The sequence below is a fragment of the Zonotrichia leucophrys genome, chromosome 5 (assembly GCF_028769735.1).
Source record: "Zonotrichia leucophrys gambelii isolate GWCS_2022_RI chromosome 5, RI_Zleu_2.0, whole genome shotgun sequence".
NCBI lineage: Eukaryota > Metazoa > Chordata > Aves > Passeriformes > Passerellidae > Zonotrichia > Zonotrichia leucophrys.
This window is the reverse complement of record NC_088175.1, coordinates 28,768,294-28,783,050: the sequence shown is the minus strand read 5'-3', so window position 1 is coordinate 28,783,050 and position 14,757 is coordinate 28,768,294.

Below are 14,757 nucleotides of genomic sequence, written 5' to 3'. Positions count from 1 at the left end.
CAAACTCTGAAACACTTTTAAATAGGGGGGTGGAGGAAGAGGGTTATATAAGGCTGCACTGGGAGGCCAGGATAGGAGCAGAGAGAGAGGAAAGTACATTAGCAGAAATGGGCAGAAGCTACAGATGGAAATGTTAAATGAATGAGTAAACATGGACTGAGTATCCTTATAGCATCCTGGCTAGCCAGAATCACTTAGATCTCTATGTGACAGCATACAGTAACACTTTCTTTCAGCACATTAAACTTACAGGGCTCAGTTCATCCCATTAGTTACCTCTTTAGGGCCATCAGAGTTATTCCAGGAGTGAATACAGTCTAGATATATTAAACTTTTCATTATTTATGTAAATCACAGTGGCTTGGCAGAGTTTATGCTTTCAAGAGCTTGGTGGAAATTTCCTCCTGCCTGAGCAGTACCCAATGCAATGGGGTGGGAGGGTCACATATCAGCTGATATTTTTAGACTGGGTGACAAATTTGTCAATAGCCTGGTGCTGGACACTGTGTTCCTGGGTGTTTACAAAGCAGTGTCTGCTTAAGCAGCTCAGTGCAGCTGAGGGGAAGAGCAGCTGGCAGAGAAGTACTTTGTCAGATAGTAAGTTAAACAGTTGGGAGTAAGAGATTTGGCTCTTTGTCTGTTGGACACTACTGGGAATGTTTTGGTTTGTAGGAGGGTGATGTGTTAATGTAATCTCTTTTTTAATCACCTCCAAAGTAAGCAGTGCTATTTTTGACAATTATTTAATGATTTATAAGAGGTAGGAAAATAAATGAGGAAGGGAGCACAAAACACAGATGTGTAGGCAAAGCTGAAAGCCATTTTTCTTTCCCTCCTGAAAAAAAACATCCCAGCAGGTGAAGGTTTTGTTAAGTGCCACATTGCATGCAATTTCTTAGACCCTAGGAGGGGACCACTCTGTTCATGAGCTTTGCTACTTATACACCTGTCTCCTGTACATGCTGACAAGACGGGCTTCATGTTTACCTCCCAGGGACAGCTATTTCTTCAGATTTCAAGGAGAATGTGAGATCCATGAACAGGCACCATTTTCACTATAGAAGGACCACTGCATAGCCATCCTGGATGGACTTGGTTCATCTGACATGAACCCTGATGGAACTGGGGAATTTCAGCAGCCCTCATCCACACAGTCTAGGGGCCTCTGCACCATTTTCAGCTTCCACCTGAAGTTGCCAAAATGTCCTTGTGTCCTAATTTGATCCCAAGGCTCCTGCTCTCATTGCCTGCAGCTAGGTAGCTGGGGGGCTCACCATAGGGTGCAGCCAAGTCTCCACATGTCTGCAGAGGCTTCAAGAAAACTAAATTGCCCTGTTCTTTCTTAAACTGGGGCATGTCTGTGCACAAGCAACTACAAGAGCAATCTGAGTCTGGGCTTTGGGTGCAGTAGATTGAAAACCTACAGAAGAACTGAGGTGTTGTGGCCCAGCAAAGGGACACTACTGTTTTATTTTTAATTATCAAACACTACTGCTAATTTACTTTCCCTGCATTGCTTTCCCAGACAGTACCATGAATGGGGCAAGCATTAACAGCCCCAGTGGAAGTGCTTAGCTGTTGCCCTCCCCACTTAGACCAATGCTTGGCATGGGAAGCGGTGTCCCTTCTTGCCTGAGAGGGAAGCTTTCCTTTCTGCAATCAGCATCACGTCATGCACAGGTGCTCTGGGGCAGGCTGGCATCTAAGGTACATCCATCCTATCACCAGCTTCTCCTTCTGACCTGGACTCTACCAGTAAACTCACACCTAGCTCATAAAGGTCTGCATGACCTGTCATGACAGGGATTCTAGGTATGTTGTAACAGGTGTGCGTCATGATGTTGCTTTTTCTGTTATCAGTTTCACCTGCTGCTGCTCAGGAGGAAGTAAAGCCAGGGAGGATTTTTTCAGTAAACCAGAGCTGACCTGCCTGCTCTCAGAAAACGGTAGGCAGGTAGGCAAGCTGAGAGCTTCAGGGCTCTATGCAACACTAGAACACCTGACATCTTAGGTTAGCTTTAGATATACTCCATATCCCTTTTCACGGTAGCTATCACTCCAATTTACATCACTTGGATGCTGTGAGTCCTAATATTTTCCAGGGCAGACGGCACTCTGTCTTGTAACAGAAGTTTTCTGTGATTCCTGCAATTTTTAAAAAAACCTGCACAATCTGTTTGCAGAATCAAGTATTTCAATGCATTTTAGTTATGGTTCCATCAAAAAAATTGTAGAAGCAGAGATTCCTGAAGGCAATGATGTTCACACCCAGACCTACTGTCCTCTCTAAGTCTCTCTGATCAGACTGCACTGTGCTACTCCAGAGGTTTCTTGCAGCTCCTGCTGTCTCTGGGAAGCTGCAGGTCCCTCCCTGCAAAGCCACTGTACCATAACGCAGCTGCCACGTGATTCAGTCACCAAATGCACAGAAAACTTGCTGTAAGCTACCAGGGGAATTTATGCATCTCCTGGAAGCCACAGGCCCTTCCCATCCATCCTGACACCAGGGCTGTAAGAACTCCCTGTACAGTACCTGCTGACCCAGTAATGCTGTCTGAGTCCTCTCCATGGCAACGCACTGCAGTGTCCTCAGCCACAGGCACGGATGGCCAGGGAACCGATGCATCAGATGTATGGAGAATAATTTTAGCATAAGTTTTTCCATGGGGAAACTGGAGGCACAAAATTACTCCCCAGAGGAAGTAAAAGAATGTCTGAAGAAGAAAGAAATAACAAAATGAGTTATTTAAATATCCCTAAAATCATAGGAGACATGGTTTATATGTCTAATGCAACAGATGTACATGGCCAAGCAGCTTCACACATTTTAGGTACCCTCAGGGATGAAGAAAGGTAGAAAGTACTTAGGACCTCAGGTGAGAAAGGAATGAGGTTTCCCAACAAGGATTAGGGCTGGTCAGAGTGGAAAATTGTAGGGAAACTGTTTTAGACATCTCCAACTATGATGGCTCTCATACCACTACAGCAAAGAAACATATCCTGAATGAATGGTGGGAGTAAGGATGGAAAAGAGAAGCCTGGGATAAACACACACAGGACTTAAACAAATGTATAAAATAATGGAAATAAGACTGGGGCCCTACATGAAAGTCAGGATGAATTGTGAATTTTTGAGGTCTCCTTCCTGGTGAAGGCTCCTGCATTACAGCAGCAGAGAAATGCCTTCTGGAGCACCCCAGCCCAGTGGCTTCCTCTACCCCAGGCCTGCATGGGTGCTGCTCCAGGCATCTGTCTGGCAGCACCCCACAATGTTAGGAAGGAGCCTGATCTAACCCACCTCCCTTTGGGCTCTAGGGCAGCAGCCAAGAGTGCCCAGGGTTCTCCTGTGAAGCAGAAGGTGATGAGGAGCACCTCTTTTAGTATTTGAATCTGGGCTGTCAGAAAAAAGATTTTACTCTGTGTCAGTGCTAGGATCAGGAGGATGAGCTAAGAACAGGTATGTATCTCAAGACCACAGGATAAAAAAACACCTTTCTACTAAAGACTGTTTTATTTCTGCTCTTTTTTTTTTTTTTTTTTTTTTTTTGCAGGGGTGGGGTGTGGGGAAGGTGTTGGGGGATTTTTTGGTTGGGTTTTTAGGTGTTTTTTTGTTTAGGTTTTTGGGGTTTTTTTGGGGGAGTTGTTGTTGTTTTGGGGGGGGGGGGTTGCTTGGCTTTGGGGTTTTTGTTTCATTTTCTTTTATTTTTCTTTTTAAGTTGTTTGGTTTTTTTCTTCCTCAAAGACCAAATTTAATATCAAGCTGCCATGGTTTGGTAGAGCATGGCCACAGTCCTGTTCTCATTAGGGAACTGGATTGCTGGCTGCCAGTGTTCTGCAGAGACCAATCCATACCCGCCTTTATTTGTAATCAGCCATTTCGATTCAGCCACCAGAGCCGGGATTGGCTCCTGCCTGCTGAGGTCAATTGCCCAAGGGCAAGCACATGGTGACAGCTAGCACATTCCTGTGCCCAACAGAGGAGGCACCAGAGCCAGAGGTAATCTGAGGCTGGGGCTGTTTCCAAAGAGCAGGGACCTTGTGAAAGGGAAAAGCCAGATTAAAGGGGAATCATAATCCTTGACTATGCAGTGACAGCCTGGGAAGAGAGGTTGGCTCAAAAAGGCCAAGGGTCTTCCCTCAAGAATGATAGTGCCTCACTGTTGGCAAGATGGATATGGGCTTGTGTCTCCCTCTTCTCCTTCTCTGGCAGGGGTAAGAAACAGAATTACAGCAAAAAGCAGGGGACAGAAGTCTGGCTGTGGGGATGAAACCTCCTAGGTGAGACCCTGTTAGTCAAAGCTCTCCCTGATTTCACTTGCAGACAGAACCCTAAATACCACTGGAAGAGTGGACTCCAACCCTCAGTTTGTTCAACATGAAACCTGGTCCTGCACCCATGCTCTGATGCATTTGCTGCACTTGCTTGGAATAAGGCAGGCTTGTGGGACATTCCAGCATGCCCCCTGCATGCTTCACAGCCATATCCCAGCCACAGCTTTGAAGCAGCAGGAAAGGTTTTATCTCATTCTTGCCCAGTTCAAATCAGCAGGATTAGCTGTTTATTCAGGAGTCCCTTCCCCCATCAGCAGGGGAAAATAATTATAAACCTTCTTTTTATATGTGCCAGCTAGCAGACAGGATCAGTACGCAGAGGGACTCCCTGATTTCTGACATGCCTAAGCCCTCAGACGACTGTGGGCTTTTTGCACCATATGGCTCTATCACTGGACAAAATACTGCCCTAGATAGGCTGGTTGTTTTCCAGCCTGCCACCAAATTAACTTAGGAGGATGGGCACATACAGCCACAGTTTCTGCATTGTTGCCACCATTTCTGAAGTCTCCAGACCTATTGCAAGCCACTGTATTTTTGCAGCCCCTCCTGCCCCCCTCCAGGACCAGCTACCAAAGGGATTAAACACAGCATGTTATCTACTGCAGTGGCTTAATCACTAAGCAAAGCACTCATCCCCTGACCACAAGGTCAAGGAATTATCTTCCTGACAGATAACGCAGCCAGGGCTTGGAACAAAATGAGGAGCTGAATTGTCATTGCCAGCCCACAGGCCACAGTTTTATTGCTGTTTCTGGGGAGTAGTGCTGCTAAGATGCTGTGGAAGTGCAGCATGACTCTTCTCACCTGCCCCAAAATGTCTTTTGGTGTCAGGGGAAGAGAAACACAACAAAAATGGTATTCATTTTTGGGTACATACATCCCCCTCTCTCAAACACCTCTTATTCCAAACCTGTCCCTCTGAGAGCAAGAGGTTTTGATGGCTAGATGTTTTTGGCACTGTGTACTAAGGAGACTGAAGAACTAACTGAGCACTATGACTGGGCCAAAAGGGAAGTGACCTTGGGGGAAACATACATATCTAGAAATACAGTTTCAGAGGACATAGATTCTACACATCTGTTTCAGCAGAAGGTGGGAAGTCCTTTTCCCCTGTAAGCTGGTCTGTTAGGGCAGAGCTGCAGGGCCTGCCAGCCCCATAGCTCACTACACAGCTGTGGGCTGTGAGGGGGCAACTCACACCTATGGGGGGAAGGTTCTTCATTGGACACTTAAATATAGAGAGCCCAGGTCTGCTGCCACTCTAAGAGAGTGAGGAAAACTCCTGACACAGGGAGTTCAAAGTGAGGTTCTTAGTAGGCACTAGCAGAGGGCACCAGCTCCCGCAGCATTGCTGTGAGTGCCTCAGGACCCTCTGCACACAGCCAGGCAGGATAAGCCATGGTCTTCTGCCCCAGTGGCTGCCAAGAGTGGTGTCTTTTCACAGAAGGGAAAGGTGTAAACTGAGATTACAGAAACAGGCTGAGAGGATGAGGCCCTCTACCCAAAGCTGGGTAAAACAAGTAGCTTGCAGCTCTCCAGGTGACTTCCTCCTGGTCACATACATGAGTCACATACTACTCCAGGGGAGGAATCCTCATCTCTACAGGAGTCTAAGTCCTGAAGACTCTGGTTGAAATTACACGTGTGCTAAATCTTCCTTGTTGTGTCTTTCAAAAACAGCTAAGCAGTCAAATGACATTTTCTCACCTCCCTCAGTACATCTTGCCTTTTGCAGTCCAGCTGCTCCCTAAAGGCCCTTGTTGTTACCATTTGTCTGTGAAACATTCACACCCTGCCAAGTCCGTGTGCCTTACCTGTGAACAGCAAGGGCCACACTGCAGCCAGGGGCACTGCTCCTCTCCATCTTCCCACCAGGAGATGCTTCCTGCAGCACTGGTGTGGAATGTGAGAGAAGCAGTTCCCACCTTAAAGCACAAGGTTAACACATCTTAGCAAATTTCACTGCTCTTCAGCTATAAATCAAAAATAAAAATGTTTTTTGTTATTTTAGCTCAGAACATGAAAGGCCTGATTGTCTCTGAGATGTCTGTCTCTATTAAGCTTGGTGGATCCTCCAAAGAGCTCACTGAGGTTATGTGCATGCTGTTCATCCTCCTGGGACAGGACACAGGTATCAGAGCCCTTCCCATACACCCACATCCACCCTAACAGCTGAGGCACAGCAGAGACACAGGCAGGGCAGGCAGGCAGAGTAAATAACCTGCTGCTGTGCAAGGGAACTGCATGAGCTAGCTGCAAATAAAAGTCCCTTTTCTCCATCTCTTATCTCAGGCAAAAGAGAGAGCATCCCACAGCGCTCCGTGGAAAACAGACCACTAATAAAGCTTTAGATTTTCCACTCAACTAATGCTCCTTGGCTCCCCTCACTTTCCCAGCTGCATTTCTCTGTGCCTTTGGGGAAATTGACATCATGTGTCTTCTATATTGTTCTTAATTAGGAAAACAAAAAATCTCCTTCCATTAAGTGACTCTCAAGAGCAGAGACAGGGGCACATGCACTGAGAGCCATCTACCTTACAGTCTGCCAGGGGCCCTCTCCTCAGTGTCTCTCCCATGGCCACTGTGCCTGCAGCTCCAGGATCTGCAGAAAGCACAATCCAAGCCTCAATATCTCTTTGTCCATAGCAGAAAGCTGCACAACCCCTTCAGAAAAAACACATTTCTCTTCTAAAACATGTGAGAGAAAGGGAAACCACCTGGAAATCAAGCCCTGCTCTGGCTCTCCTGTGTGTGCTTCTCTCCACAGGGATGTGGCTGTGAAATGCAGCTGGGTATGCAACCCAGAGCTTGTTCTGACCAAGCCACAAGGTGCTCCCCAGAAAGGGAAATGACTGCAGAGGTTCACCAGGCCAGCTGGGGAATGGCATGAGCTGCTTTCTCCTCCCATGGAGCTCCAGCCTGGCACCTCTACTTACTAGTTTCTCCATTTCATTAAGTTTTACCTCCTCCCTACCAGCAGACTTTAATCATGACTTCTCTACATTTCTACCATGCACCAGATGATAGCATGGCCACCAAAAACAGGACCATCTCTTCCAGAGGATTCACCAACCTTCAGCCTCCAAAGGTTACAGCACCTAGCCTGGATAACAATTAATCTTCCCCCAAAAATGGTCCATATATGTTTAGATACAAATAATACTTGGAAAATGTATGTAATTAAATTTAGCCTTTCCAGTAGTAAGTCTAAGGGCCTGGCTTTCCAACTTAAGCAACTTTTAAGCAACTGCTTTCCTCCTTCTCCCCATTAGGGGTACCAGATCCTGCCTGCTGTGTGAGATGGGCTCCCTCCCACCAAGGACCCTGGTTCCTCTCCTTCCCTCTGCTCAGGCACTGCCAGCTGGGTTTGCCAGGTTTCCCCTGGGAGCTCCTCTGCCTCTGGCTCTCAGTGCACAGCCAGGCCTGCCAGCCCATGTGCTCCCCAGCGAGCTGCTGCTCCTCAATGCCTCCTGCAGGGTCTGTGCTGGCTGTGTGTAGGAATGTGCTGCTCCAGGCAGCAGTAAATGCAGCTGGAAAAATCCCCAATGTATGCCAGAGATGACATGCCACACATCCTGCTCCCAAGCCTTTTTTGCCATAGATTAAGAATGGCACTAAATTTACCCCGTGGTAAGTAGGCAAAACATACTTGTCTGTGGCAAACAGAAGAGATTAGAGGCTGTTTTCAATAAATCTCTGAAGATTAAGGAGAAAGGAGATTCCATAAAGTGAAATCTGATTTATCCTTGGCACAGCTGTCTATCTAAAGATAAGTACCCACATCCCACTTCTGTACAATTCACATTTCTCTACACACTGCCTCCAGAACATGAGCTGAAGTCATGACTTTACTACTGTAACTAGCATTCATAACATGGCAGGCTGTGCTATCAGGGCTGTGGGGATGGCAAATATTCACCCATTTCTCCTTAGAAAGGAGACAGGATTCATTTCACGTTACCTTGGGAACTCACACTCTGCTATGGCAAACATCACACAGGCAGGCAGAGAAAGAGCTGAATATAGTCCTGTCTGTCCTACTGTCTTCTGACCTTATACAGCACAGCCTCCTTCTTCCATAATTGATGTCTCCTGCTGCAGAGGCAGCCACAGCTGCTGATTCTCTGGCTATCCCATTACAGCAGTAGTAAGTGCAAGCCCATTATTCTGCAAAACAATTCAAATTAATTCAGAGCCTTAAACCAGAAAGTCTTTCCTTATAACACCACCTTTCCCTTACTGCACTGCAGCTACAAGAAGTCAGCAGCTCCATCCCTCCATTTTCCCCTTAAGCCCATTGTCTTGGACACACATGCCATCTCTTCCAAGGAAACAGTTTCAGTGACATTCAGAGACACTTAAAAAATCCCTGGTGAATGTAAGAGGGATGTCTTTCCATGGCTCTTAGGATATAGCTGCAGTCTGTTAAATCATGCAGATAGGAAAATGTTGAGGAAATTTCTGGCACACCAGCTGTCTGACCTGACTTATTTACACGATGCTAGAGCTAGAAAATGCACTAGTTTTATAGCCCTTGTGATTTGAGACTGCTTTTCCAGGGAAAAGCAGCAGCAAGGAAAAGGGCACATCAGGCTTTCTATGTGCTTACTTCAGAAACCACGTTTAACTGAGCCTCATGGCCAGCACCTGCCAGGGGCAGGCTGCCTGCCCCCTTCCCCAGCATGGGAGCTGTGTGCCCAGCCCTGGCCACAGGGAGCTGCCCCCACTGACCCTCGCCCAGGGCAGCTGGGAAGGTGCTCACCTGCCTGTCTTTAGCAGGTTGCTGAAAGGCTTGGAAAAGCTGAAGGCACAGCTGACCTGGCAGCTGCAGAGTGGAGGCACAGACGTGTCTCTAATGCAGGATTAACAGGCTGCTGTCCTTGCCAGGGCTGCTTGCCCACACACAGCCTTTCTCTGTGTGTCCGGCAGTGCAGCTACAGCAGAAACACAGCCACCTTCAGGTACAAAGCACACCAGGCTTCATCTGAAGGTAAAACTTTCTGGTCTGCTCTCTGCCTCTGAGGAAAAACCAGAAATTACTTTTGAATAAATTATTTTCAGGGAAAATAAGAAAAAAATTTAAAAAACTGGATTATGAAATATTTCTTTGAATAGATGACAAACTCCTCTGAGTGAAGGTCCAGTGGAGGAGACTGGTTCCTCTGCCTGCCCCTGGCCCCTGTGAAACACACTGGGACAGGACCTGGCACAAGGACTCCAAAACGGCTCACTCTGCATGTCCCAGGTGAGGGGACACCCAGCACCACCCTGCCCAGCTCTGTACCCACATGTGGCCCATGAAGGAGGGAGGGAAGGTGCCTGGTTAAGAGCCCGGGGTGTTCACTGCCCATCGCTGTGCATTTTCTACATGAAATGCTCAAGTCGGAAGGACTTTGGATCAGGATGAATAATATTTCTAGACAGGAAGCCAGTGTTATGAAAAAAGCATGAGCAGCTATGAGGGCGTGTCTCACCTCCTTTGCACTCCAAAGAGAGCAGCCCCCCCATCCCCACCATGGCAGAACTGTCCTCCCACTGTTCCTGGGTGCTGCAAACCCCACCAGGGTGAGGCTAATTTCCACCTTGGGGAGATGGCTCCAGTTAAGCAAAGAAGAGTAAACAGAAAGCTGAGGGAGCAGCCTGGAGGGGAAGGTGAGGAACAGCCAGCTTGCAATCCTGTTCAAAGCTGGGGAGAGCTGGATAGACAGGGCAGGGTGTATACTCACTGTGTAAAGCAATGTTTGTTTGCTAGATCTGTGATCCTCCTCAAGCACAGACAGGATGGAAACTCCAGCTATGGGCAATGCACCAGAACCAAGGCCCAGAAGTGTATTTCAGGTCTGTTCCCTCCTGTCTTCAGGACACTTCACTCCTTTGCAGAGTTCTACCCACAACAGCTATTCTTTGCTTCCCTGGTAGGACAGATCTTTCTTTCCCATTCACCCGCAAAGCAACAGTTCTTTCTTGCCCTTCTCTGGTTCCCTGGTCTGGGAATGAGGCAGAGCCCACACACATCTCCCCTGACTGCCAGGCTGCACTTAGGAGCTGAACCAGGAGCTCACAGCAGAGCACTATGGGGGCCAGGATCAGGAGATGCTCTTCTCCCTTCAGGAAGGGAATAGAATAGCTCCCACCCCTGCTCCCAGTAGCCTCTCCTAAGGCTGGCTCACTAAACTGCTTCCTTCCATTGTGCTGCTGAAATCTTGGTGCAAGGTGTGCCTCAGCGTGCTGGGATCCAGCAGGCAGGAGCAGGATTGCAGGAGCAGCTCAAGCTGTGGGCATGGGGCTCTCTGCTCCTGGGTGGCAGCAGAGCAAGCTGAGCTCATGCCCACTTGCAAGGGGAAGCCAAAGGCTCCCATGACATGGAGGAGCTGTGAGTGTGTCAGGAGAGGTATCATGAACATCCTTTGGGGCATCCGAGTCTGAGGGTGCCCCCTGGATCCACAACCACCACCACTGTTTCTGAGTGAGGCTACAACTCAGCAGCAGCTGGTCACAGCTGGAAGGATTTTCTGTGTAGCTAGCAGCCATCAAAACTAATTCCATGCCAGCACCAGGAGCCAGCCACATGCTGAAGTAGACTAAGTGTGCATGTTCTCTTCTAGTTCCTTCAGCATCAGCCAGGGCAAGGGACTAAAACATTTCCTTCACCAAACAAATTCATTCCCCCTTACTGCAAGACTTCAAGCTTCAAATACAGTGTATCCCACCTCACCCCCTTGCCCAAGCTTGATATATGTGATAAGCACAATTATTTTACCCATCTGTGATACCTTTGAATGGCTGAGAATTTTCTGTCCTCATTTTGGAGCCCACGTTCCCCCTACACAGGCAGGAAATATAGCTCAGCCTGCACATTCCTTCTCTTAATCTAAAATAAGTTCCACATTAAACCACACTTGATCTGTATTTGTGTGAGGGAGAAAACCACTGCAAGAGAAATTTAGGAGAAGGAGGAAAAGCAGCCTTCACTGCCATTCCCCACATCCCTTTGTGGGTTGCAGCATCTCTCTGAAGTACCACACACTTGATCAGAGAGGGATCTAGAGGGCTGCTGCTCCAGGCCTGAGGAATTTCTGAACATCCAAATCCCTCGAGAGTTACAGGAATTTTCAATATCTTCCAGTACATGTTTAGATATCCAAAAGCTTTCCAGCATTTTTTCAGCTCCCCTGAGCAGCCTCTGTGTAAACACAGCTACCCACAAAGTATAACCCTAAGCGTGTCCCTGAATCACAGGGATCATATTCCTGCATCACAGGGCATGCCTCATGTAAACCAGGGAGAGGGGAAAAGGGCCTGAGCCGCAGACTCGTTTTCTCTGAGCACCTGGGACTGGACTCCTTGGTTGGATCCAGTAAGCTTTTTTTGCTTACTGGGAAATTGAACAGCCGTCTTCAGGTTATTGAAATGTGTTTGCCAAAGCACACAGTTTGTTTTTGAAGCTCAGCAACTGTCAACTGTCAGCAGTGCTCCAGCTTTTAGTCACACCTCCTGCACTCCTACCTCTCAATCTCCTTCCTCTTGGAGCCTCCAACAAGCTCCCGTTGCCTGCAATAAGCATGTGGTGTGCCTTTGGCACAATCAGAAAAGGAAAGGAGAAATTAAAATGGTGGCTACTCCCAAGCAAGTTACAATCCAATCAATCTCTGGCAATCTTTGCATTAAAAGCCTGCTCCTCTACTCTGCTACAAAAGCCGCAGCATTCTCATCTTGTTGCTATGTAATTTTTATTGCTGGTAGCACCTAACAGCACAGCCCATCCCTGCCACCCAGGGACCCTGAATGCCCTGTGAGCTGTCCCAAAGACAGAGTTCTGCCAAACATGCTATCACCCTGGTCATGGCTGTGCTTTCAGCAGTGACTGGCACAAGCCTCCAGCCTTATTCCGTCAAGGCTGAGAGTCAGAACCTCTTTTGAACAGGGCCTAATTCCATTGCAGGGAGTCAGTTTGCTCACACCCACCACAAAGATCTTGTTTCCAAACCCCCTTATTAACATGGTGATGTCAAAAATATTAATTCCTATTTGCAGAACTTGGATATAGAACCTCACAACAAAAAACAGAACCTGTTTTCCTCATGTTGGAGAGGCAGGGGCTGTACCTTCTGTGGGCAGCCACTGATGTGTGGAGGAACAGGGAGCTCTCTCCCACCCCAGAATTAATGATGAAGAAACCAACAAGAAGAGCAGCTCTAGGAGAGGACATATCCCGCCACTCTTGGGTGGTTTCCACAGAGAGGTCTGAGGCAGGGGTGCAGTCAAGAAGAACTCAAGGGTAAGCAGAGTTCACTTAGTAATTTAAGCAATGCAAGGTTTGCACTTTTCAGGATACAGCAAAAGAAGAGCACATGACCCTGCTGAGTTATTTATTGCAACAGCTCTGAGTTAGCAAAGGTGCCTTTGTTACCCCCACAAAACGCCCTTTATAATTTTTCTTCCTTTGAAGTGCCATATCTGCCAATACTGAAAAAAATCCAAAATATGAATGTTGGTTCAGGCACTACACTGTATCCTGCAAAGGGCAGGAAGGACTCACAGACCTGAGTACTCAGTTGGATCTTTCTGCATTCTGGCTGGGGAGATAAGCCTGCAGTAAGAAGTAAGTGTTACTTAATACAGAAAAGGGGATGTTATCTCTGTACACAGAAACACACTGCACTGGTTTGTTCAACAAACCACACATAGTGGCTGAACTTGGGGTGACTGTCACCCCAACAGGCCACCTCAGACTCAGCTCTCAGGTGATTCATTACAGCAATTCCTCTTGCTTGGTCATTTCACCCATTCAAATCCATGCTCGGACTAGGTAGGTAAAAAATCATACACAGACTGGGCAAAAAACTGCAGAGTTGTCCTTGTGCACAAGGAAGAAGATGCCAGAATGAATGCATCCTTCACAGGCACACCAGCACCAAGGAGCACTGAGAGTCCAGGCAAGCCCCTGCCTTGGGCAAGACTTTCAGAACATGGGCCACTTTCCTGGGAGCAAACCTCTCCTTTCTGGGTACAACATGAGCCGGCTTCTGTCCCTCTAACAACCACAAAGAGTGACAGCATTGAAAACATTCAAAACAGACTATTCCTATGGAAATCTATCATCTTATTTCCATAGAGATACACTAATATTACACTAAGTCCTAAGCAGAAAGCCTGCCTACTATCTGGAGCTAAAAAAAAGCCATACTTTGTCACTAAAAATTGCTACCAGCTTATGTCACTTGTGTGCCACGCACAGCAATGCACAACATGCACCAGCAACCATTTATCCTTCATTATCCACTTCTGACCCCAAGGGCAATTTCCATTTCTTATCCACTTTCTCTGCTTTAGAAGAAGCACAGACTGGGGGCAACAGGGCTAGGGCTGCCTTTCTTTCTCTGACATTAACTTCTGTGCAAGAGCAAAGCCTTGGGGTGGTGGGCACTCCAGCAGGAACCACTCTTCTTCACTAGGGACTGAAACAGCCTGTGCATCTTACAAGGAGGATGAAGTTAACTCTTAAATCAGTTAATTGAACTTTTAACAGGATCCATCCTTCACACTGTGAAAAGTAGCCAGGAAAATGCAGAGGAAATCAGCAGGCTTCACACTTGGCAGTGTTTCTGACAGGAACAACAGGGAGCATCTTCAGAGAGAAAAGTTCCCAGGTGTTGCACAGAAGGTGGAGGTGGTGAAGAATGGCCACAGGCTTTTCAGAGCCAGTGTAGGTGTTCTGCAACTCCTGAAGAGAAATCTTAAAGGTGCAAACCATCCTGTATTTTCTTCTATCCTCAGACACAAGAGAACAAGTTAGAGAACTCTTCTCATTGGAGGAAGTCATTACCCCCTTCCCAATTTTCCCAGCAGAAGAAAGCAGCCTAGGATTACTGGTGGAGGTCGTTTGAACAGAGGGGAGCTTCCTAAGCCATCTTCCTGTTACTGCATTGTGTTAAAAATACACAGAGAACATTGGAATCAGTCATTTCTGTGTCCTTTGAAAGGAGACAGTCACTTAATTTAGATGCTGTGGTGCACAGAGGCAACTCCGTGCTGGCTCTGCCTGGGAGATTACAGGGGAGTGGATTCCTGTGCAGCAGGGAATGACTGATGGAAAGCACCTCCTCACAGGTGGCTCAGGGCACATCTTCCTGGTTACATACAGAGGTGTTCACTGACTTCAGGTAAGCAAGTGGGAGCTTTCTACTTCAGATGTGATACAGTCTGCTTTAACTTTATACACAATTTAAAAGGGGGTAGCAAGGGTGAAAGCTTTTTACATACGGCCAATCCTTCTGAGAGGTGATGTCAAGCACGTAACACAGCAACACAGTGAAGCAGAGGAACTGCACTGGCAGTAAATGAGAGTGTCACAATGATTTGTTTGAACTCCTGCAGAGACAATTTAACATCATTTTGGTGACAGTGTATCAAGAACACACA